Raw genomic sequence first — 7,810 nt, 5'->3', positions numbered from 1 at the left:
TATATATATATATATATATATATATATATATATATATAGTTCTCTAGGGACACATGTGTGGCTCAGTTAAGCACCTACGTCTCTCTCCCCCATCCTCTGCTCCTCCCCCTGTTCATGTTCTCTCTCTCTCCCTCTCAAACAAATAAATAAAATCTAAAAAAAAAAAAAAAAAAAGATCCTTAGAAACAGCTTCTCTGGGTGAGTTAAGGAGTTAAGGGACCCCAAGGAACCAGTTACCTGTCTGTAAAGGTGACAGATTATCCTCAAAGAAACCAGAGACTGGCTTCTGAGGAGGTCACTCTGTTTCTATTTTAGGGTCCCGGGCGTGGTCCACTTGCTGTCATCCACCACAGAGATTCATTGATGTATATGTAAGGCCGAGAGCCCACTGTTACGGGCTGAATGTTTGTGTCCTCCCCAAATTCATATGTAGAAGCTCTAATCCCCAGTGTGATGGTGTTTGGAGGGGGGCCCTTTGGGAGATAATTAAATTTAGATGAAGTCATAAGGGTGGGGTCCCCATGCTCAGACCAGTGTCCTTACAAGAAGAGGAAGAGAGACCAGAGCATTCTCACTCTTTATCTGTCAAATGAGGTTATGAGAAGGTAGCGAGAAGGTTTCCATCTGCAAGACAGAAAGAGAACTCTCCTCGGGAACTGAAGTTGCCAGGCCCTTGACCTTGGACTTCTCAGGCTCCATAACGATGAGACCTAGATATCTGAATATCTGTTGTTTAAGCCACTCGGTCTGTGGTATTTTGTTATGGCAGTCTGAGACACTCGCCAAGAGTAAAAAGATATATATTTTATCTTTTTTGGAACCAGGATACCGTGCTATAAAAACAGCTGTTGGAGGGGTGCCTAGGCGGCTCAGTCGGTTAAGCGTCAGACTCTTGGTTTCAGCTCAGGTCACAATCTCGTGGGTTGTGGGTTGAGCCCCGTGTCTGGCTCCGTGCTCAGCAGGGAGTCGCCTTGAAGATGCTCGCCCTCAGCCCCTCCCCCAACTCATGCATGAGTGTGTGTGTGTGTGTGTGTGTGTGTGTGTGTGTGTGCGCGCATGCTCACTCTCTCAAATCAATCAATCAATCAATCAATCTTAAAAAAAAAAAATCAAGCAGGACAATCTTCCCCTGAAACCCTCCTTACTTCTCCATGACCAGTACTAGGCGACATGGTCACTTCTAAATGGATAAGCGGCCATGGGATTTGACCAAATGCAGGGTTCATTCTGTGGAGCCACGCCCACTTTTCCGGAGCTCCTCCAGCCACACCCGCTCTGAACAAAATCAGGAAACTGCTCTCAAGGAAGGAGTGAGGGAATGGCTACTGGATAGGTAGTTTGAGGCAATGGCTACTGGGTAGGTAGTTGGTATTATAATTAGTTTAAAATGCTGGAAATTTATAGAAAACAGTAAAATAAAATGCACCTCATATCAGCAAATGAGCGGTTCAGACCACTCAGTGGCTCAGATGATGGGGAGGTCAGGAGAGTGGAAAGCCAGAGGCAGAATTTATGGAAGGGCTGTTGGCTTCCAGAGTAATAGAATTTTATGTTGAGCCCAGGCTTTTCAGCTAAAGACTGCACTTCCCAGCATCTCTCGCGGTTTCCTCTGGCCGTGTAACTAGGCTGTGGGAATGGAAGTCGCTTGTTCAACCTCCAGGCTGTTCCTTTAAAGTGAGGGTCAGCAAACTCTTTCTTTAAAGGTCCAGATGGTAAATACATTAGGCTTTGCAGGCCCTAAGGCCTCTGTTGGAACTACTCAGCTCTGCTGTAAGTGCAAAAGCAGAAATAGATAATGCGTAGATAAATAGGCATGTCTGTGTCTCAATAAAACTTTATTCACACAGATAGGCAGAAGGCCAGATTTGGCCCATGGGAGGGGCCAACTCGTTTATCAACTTGTGCTTTAAAAGGATGGGGCATGCCATCCCTTTCTCTGTAATTGGACTATGGCTGTGTTGGCTGGAACTGGAGTAACTCCTTTGGTCCCAGGCTTTAAGTCAGATGTTGAAAATGGCGGAGAAAAAAAGTAGGCGTTTGAGTCCCTGGCCCGGTGGAACCACATACCCACTCTGCACTGCTCATGCCACCTGTTACTTGGGGAGGACTAAACATTTCTTTTATAGAACTAGGATTTGGGGCCTTGCAGTAGCTTCCATATTACTAGCTGAGCTATCTTACTTCGTAGAACCTAAGAGGCCATTGAATGTAAATTGTGCAATTATTTCATGTGTCACTAAGAAATAGAAACACTGCTGTGCCTGTTACTCAGCCTGCTTCTCAGCTCCAGATCCTCTCTTCCACACTGTGCGTCGTGATGACAGCGCTAGAAACCTGGGAACGCCATGGCCCCTTTGCCTGCTGGCCAGCTTCTGCTGCTAAGGGTCATTTGAGGGAGACGACAGGCAGGAGGAGGGAGAAGGGATTTGTTCCTACCTATTTGCTTCCCATTCTTTTCTTTTTTTTAAGAATTATTTATGTTAGAGAGAGAGTGCCCACGAGCAGAGGGAGGGGTGGGGGGAGAGGGCAAGGGAAGCAGACTCCCTGCTGAGTGGGGAGCCCGATGTAGTGCTAGATCTCCCCACCCGGAGATCATGACCCGAGCTGTAACCAAGAGTCATGTGCTGACCTGACACACCCAGGCGCCCCTTGCTTCCCATTCTTACCACTGCCCAGAGCTCTGGCTCCTCCTCACCCAGGCAGCCGCCACGGGCTCCAGCCGTGGCTTTCTTCGGGACCTCAGCCCCAGATTCATCATCCCCCTCTGGGGGGCACCAGCACGATGGCAAGCAGTGCCTCCTTCTCAGAGGTCTGGGTCCCAGCGACTCCCAACAGGTAGCACAGCCCGCGGTGGGGCTGGTGTTGGTTTTGCACATATTACCCCCAGGTTATCTCTGCATTCCCTTTGCCTCTTCGGTCCTCGGTGTGTGTATAGCAGATTCTTTTAATTTTCCTCACTTGAAATGTGTTGCGTGGCTTCTGTTTTTCTGCTTGAACCCGGAATAATAAAACTGTCTGTTATAACACTATGACACAATGTTTCTTGTCACTTAGAATTCTTATTTTATGCTTATTGAAAGAGTTCTTTTTGATTGACTGGCTGAATTTTTTTTTAAAGATGTATTTTACTTATTTTAGAAAGACAGAGTTGGGGGGAGGGACAAAGGGAAAGAGAGTTTTAAGTGGACTCTGTGCTGAGCGCAGAGCCCCATGTGGGGTTTGATCTTATGACCCTGAGATCATGACCTGAGCTGAAACCCAAGAGTCGGAGACACAACTGACTGTACACCCAGGGGCCCCTGAATGACTGAGTTTCTAGATTTTATTTTTAAGTAATCTATACACCCAATATGGGGCTCAGACTTATAACCCTGAGATAAAGAGTCACATGCTTTACTGACTGATCCAGCCAGATGCCCCTCTTTTTGATTTATTTAAAGAAAGTTTAATATGTGTCTTGTGTATATATAAAAAAGAAAATACTAGTATATTTAATAAGAAATTTCTTTAATTTTTTTTTATTTTAAAGACATTATTCAGTTGTTTTGTCAGAGCAAGAGAACAAGTACAGTAAGCAGGGGAGTGGCAGACAGATGGAGAGGGAAAAGCAGGCTCCCCCCTGAGCAAAGAGCCCAACTTGGGACTTGATCCCAGGACCCTGGGACCATGATCTGAGCCAAAGGCAGACGCTTAACTGAATAAGCCACCCAGGCATCCCTAATAGGAAATTTCTAAACTAGGGCTCCTGGGAGGCTCAGGCGGTTAAATATCTACCTTCAGCTCAGGTCATGATCCCAGGGTCCTGGGATTGAGTCCCTCATCCGGCTCCCTGCTCTGTGGGGAGCTTGCTTCTGCCTCTGCCTCTCTCTCATGAATAAATAAATAAAAATCTTTATTTTATTTTTTTTAAACTTACATTTTTTCCTCTCTTCTTCTTTTTTAAGATTTTATTTATTTGACAGACAGAGATCACAAGCAGGCAGAGAGGCAGGCAGAGAGAGAAAGAGGAGGAAGCAGGCTGAGCAGAGAGCCGGATGTGGGGCTCGATCCCAGGACCCAGGGATCATGACCAGAGCCGAAGGCAGAGGCTTTAACCCACTGAGCCACCCAGGCGCCCCAATAAATAAAAAACCTAAAAAAAAAAAAAAGAAATTGCTAAGTTTCACATATTCAGAATCCAGCTCTTTTGAATCCCTTCTTGACTCATGGACATCAATGTCCATATTTTTCCAACAAAATACCCTCCTTTGTGCCGTCAAGAGTGTTGTAATGAACTTTCCTGGTGTTGCCGGGTCCACTGTGCTGCCTCTCTGTCTTTGAATTCTTCTCATGACAAGCCCAAGCCCCTTTGGCGACTCCTTCGGGAACCAGCTCAAACCCGCTCATGAAAAGGGACTTGTTAGCTCATGGAACTGGCACGTTCAGGATGCAGCTAGCTTAGGCGCCGGGGATCATCACTCCGTAATGTTGCAGAGCTCCATGGGCTTTCCTCCGCTTGTTTTGCTTTCCTCAGCATGCTGGTTTCATTCCCTATGTGGTGGGGAAGATGGCCACTACCAGCCACAAGAAGTCCAGCTTTGGGTGTACAGTCTGAGAATAGGAAGTCCCCTTCCCTCCCAGTGTCCTTATGTGGAGTCTCAGACAAGGCTGTGATTGGCTCTGTTTGGGTCACGTGTCCAGCTGTGGTTCATTCTCTGATTGGCCAGTCTGTATTCTGTGTCTTCCCCGTGATGGGGGGTCCCATGGAGTTGGGTGGACACTCAGTGGGTTCTCCAGGGGAAGGCCTGCGGATCACAAACATGCTTGTACTAAGGACCCTTTGCTTCAAGTCCAATAATCCTTCCCTAGGCCTCTTTGATCAATTCATGCGTGACAAAGTTGGGATGACTTTGATGCTGGAGGAGGTTCCTTCGATCAAAAATTTGTGTTGGGCCAGTTTAGGTGAAAAATCCCTTTCAAGTGCGGTGTTTGAGTGCAGTGAAATACTGGTTTGTCTTGTTGACTCGCCCACGTGTACAAGAGTTAGCAGGCTACTTGGGGTTTTCTGGAGGCAAAGACAGCCTTCAGACTCCCGAGTTTCTACCAGTTAATTTCAGGCAACCACAAAACAAGTATTGAGTGTATAAAAGTCTTCTTTTCTTTAACTTTTCTTTTCTTAGAAAGTATTTACTTATTTAAGTACTTTTTACATCCAATGTGGGGCTCAAACTCAACCCCGAGATCAAGAGTTGTATGCTCTTCCGACTGAGCCAAGGAGCCGACCCACTCTTGTCTTTTATTTATTTATTTATTTATTTAAAAGATTTTATTTATTTGACAGACAGAAATCACAAGTAGGCAGAGAGGCAGGCAGAGAGAGAGAGGAGGAAGCAGACTCCCTGCAGAGCAGAGAGCCTGATGCGGGGCTCGATCCCAGGACCCTGGGATCATGACCCAAGCCAAAGGCAGAGGCTTTAACCCGCTGAGCCACCCACCCAGGCGCCCCAGATCCACTCTTGTCTTTTAAATTGATCCCTCAGTGTATATACTCTAGATGGTGCAAAACCATAGCTATATTTTACTAAGAGTTTTTCGATGAGTGTGCTTTGCAATTATCTTTGCAATCACTCATTAACAATTGTTAATTGTTAATGAGCCCCTGGGTGGCTCAGTAGGTTAAGTGTCTGACTCTTGATTTTGGCTCAGGTCATGATCTCCGTGCTGGGTGTGGAGCCTGCTTAAGATTCTACCTCTCCCTCTGCTCCCCCCTCGCCCCCAAAACCCACCAAAACCAAGAAACAACTGCTAATGCAGATAATATACCTGCTTTTACACGGGAACCTTCACTGAAGCCACTCTCCGTGGTGTCTGTCCCTGTTACCTGTTGGTGTGTCACAAGCCATCCCAACACTTAGTGGCTTACGACAAGAATCATCTTCCTCACAGATGTGAAATTTGGCGGGGATAGCTCATCTCTGCTCTGCATGGGGAGCTCAGCTGGGACTGGAGGATCTCTTTCCAAGACGGCACACCCACATGGCTGCAAGTTCGTTCAGGCTATTAGCTGGTCATGAGCCTCACTTCCTGTCTACATGGGCCTTTCTCCATGGGGTGGCTGGGTTCCCAAGAAGCAGTGAAGTTGCCTGTCCTCTTGGGCCTGTACCCAGAAATTGGTGTGGCATCATTGCTACCATGTTCTTTTGGTCAAAACAGTCCCAGAAGCCACCCTAAGTCAAGGGGAGGGGACACACACCTCACATCTTGATAGAAATTGTCATAACCTTTACGGCCATCTTTAATGTACCATAGTGCTTCATGGCACAGGCTTCTGGATTCATCTCCTTTTCCTGACTGACTGATCTGAAACTGAAACAGAGCTGGTGTGAAGGGGGCTCATCTCATACACTTTCATACTTGCTGTATTTCTAAATTACAATGACGGGTTATAACACATGGTGAACATTTCTAGCTAGATAGCATCGTCTTTTTTTCTGGTGGTGAGACTTTTCTGCACCTAACTAATTTATAATGATTTGGAATGACTCGAGAGACTGGTCTGAGACGGTGATATCTCCAAGAGAATGGGGGGAAAAAAAAACAGGTGGCAGACTTTTGAAACATTTTGCAATGAGCACGAAACTCGGGACTCTCTCCAGAAGAGCCGGCAAATCAGTATGCAGAATTGAGAAAGGAGTGAGACAGGATATTCTGCTGGTCTTTTCTTCCCTGCTTAAATACAGCTGTTGTTTTTTTTATTTCAGGGTTGATGGATTAGTCGTGTGATGTACTTGGATCAAATACTTGGGCGAAAGCCTCTCACCCATTTGCCCATCAGCTTCCCTTGGTGGCAGATTTACATTCTGTCTGGATGCCAGATTGAATTAAATGCTTCTTCAAAGCCTGCAGTCTGACAAAATCCTCTCCCCAGTCAGCATTTTTACTGTATTAAAAAAAATTAGCATCTGCAGGGAAATGATGCGGCCTATGGGTTTCTTTTCCAGGGAAGAATCCAATTTAGCTTTCGGGGCTGATGTTGTAATTGGTCGGAGAACCGAGGATCCTAACTGAGGCTGGAGCCTGGGGGAGGCGGATGCTCCAGATTCCAGAACTTTCCTCGTCCCATCTGAGTCATCCTGCCCCCACCTGGGTTGCACGGATGTCTGGCTGATGGAATGGATGAATACTCCTTTTGAGGGTACGTTTCTGTGCAATCAGCAGTTCAACATTGCCCTGCCACCCGGTGGGGCACGCACACTTTATTTCCTGTTTCTTAGGTTTGAGAGTTGTGTCCCTTAATTTCTTGTTCGCCAGTGTTCACGAGAAGGAAACCCCCAGGTGATGTGGCTGAGTTAATGATTTAATATTTAGAGGACGGCTGGAAGGAAGTGGATTTTCAAAGCACCTCACCACCGACCTGCTGTGTAATTGTTCTCAGTATAAGAATGGGAAGAATAGGGTAGGAATAGGGGGATAGGATTATCTGTCTCTTAGGGTTGTGGTGACAAAGTAATGTAGGTAAGTTACTTAGAGCATGTATTCGTTATCTATCGCTGCGTAACAAAACACGCCCCCCAAAGCCCCTGAAATGTGGGCGCTTCCAACAACAGGCATTATCTCCAAGTTCTGTGAATCGGGAGTCAGGGAGTGGCTGAGCTAGGTGGGTTCTGGCTGGGGGTCGCTCATGGGGCTGTGTTCAAGGTGGTGGCCAGCCCTGCACCCATGTAAAGGCTGGACTGGAGGACGATCTGCTTCCAGGCTTACACACTTGGCTCTTGACAGGCATTAGTTCCTTGCCACATGGCCAAGGAGCTCTCCATAGGTGCCTGGATGT

Source organism: Enhydra lutris, unplaced genomic scaffold (assembly GCF_002288905.1).
Source record: "Enhydra lutris kenyoni isolate GAN:26980312 unplaced genomic scaffold, ASM228890v2 scaffoldscaffold55, whole genome shotgun sequence".
NCBI lineage: Eukaryota > Metazoa > Chordata > Mammalia > Carnivora > Mustelidae > Enhydra > Enhydra lutris.
The sequence above is the reverse complement of the archived record's forward strand: the minus strand, read 5'-3'. Positions refer to the sequence as shown.